Consider the following 1,341-nt stretch of genomic DNA (forward strand, 5'->3'; position numbering starts at 1 on the left):
GAAATTAAGGCTATAAATAACTATATGATTTGAGACTTGATCATAATAAGACTTTTCAAAAGTTCTGGGTCTTACATCCTACCCACCTTATAAAAATTTTCGCCCTCGAAAATTGATACAAAATGAAAGAAATTCCATAACAGTTCACCCTTGAACACATTTAAAGAAGAAGCAAAAATATCTCAAAATATAATCATATATACGATTTTCAAATACTTTGATTATCATAAGCATAAGGATGCAAAGGTAGGAGTGTAACTGCCAGGCAAACGTTACAAGATAGGCTCAATGCAAAAGATAACATGAGTCAATCATGTGATAGTAGGGCAAGGCATCAAAGGCTAGAAAACAGGATGGAGTTAAAACGATGTGCTCAATATCCGCACACTAATCTTATATCAACCTCAAGGTTTCAACTTTCCAATTCCGAGAAAGAAATAGTTGTTAAACTGTATAAATAATTTCAAAGTCTCATATATAGAAAAGCATATATCTAATCAACAGCAATTTATAAAATCTCAAAATTGGCTGTGATCACTGTCAAGTAAGAGAAAAACTGAAACAACAATTTCTCAAAGAATGGACTCAGAATCCGGAGTTAAAAGTCACAGCACATTAAGACAGGTTCAAGGCTATATCAAAGAATACTTGAATCAAGAAGAACTCAAACAGAGGAAGATAGATGCAACAAAGATCTTAAACCAGCATATGCACTTAAGGTCAAACAAGAATACATATGGATAGAGGAATAGAGTGAAGACATCAAATTACTCTTCAAAAGGTCTAGCAAATAAGAACTTCAAGTTAGGATATGAAAGAACATGTCAACTCGAACAGAATTCAAGACACAACTGAATAGCCTCGAGGAGTAGTTTCCAACTTTTCCAAAACCCGCGATTCGCTTTACTCAAAACTAGGATTTCATCTATGATAACCCATCAGTGCTTTCATATACATATTTCACTAGTATTAAGCCGGCCGAACTTAATATCAGGAATTATGCAATGCAAGACTAACAGCGTTAATCAATAGACTGTCATGTGCATAAAGCTCTAATTCTCGTCATTCGAGAAGACCTAATACATGACAAACGCTCAGAGTATGCAACTAAAGCATAGTCAGTCCATTCCTCAGGCTCTACAGGAAGAACTGCTCTGATACCATAATGTAACACCCTAACTACCAAAGCTCGCACTTCCGGCTGCGCGACTCTGATAGATTTGGACATTACGACGACACTTATATTATTTAATACTAAAATATGAGCCTGTTTAAAACTCTAAACCGCAATACCGCTCCCAAAGATACTTTCGTTCGATAACGTACATCCATAAATACCAT

The sequence above is a fragment of the Arachis ipaensis genome, chromosome B08, assembly GCF_000816755.2.
Source record: "Arachis ipaensis cultivar K30076 chromosome B08, Araip1.1, whole genome shotgun sequence".
NCBI classification, from domain to species: domain Eukaryota; kingdom Viridiplantae; phylum Streptophyta; class Magnoliopsida; order Fabales; family Fabaceae; genus Arachis; species Arachis ipaensis.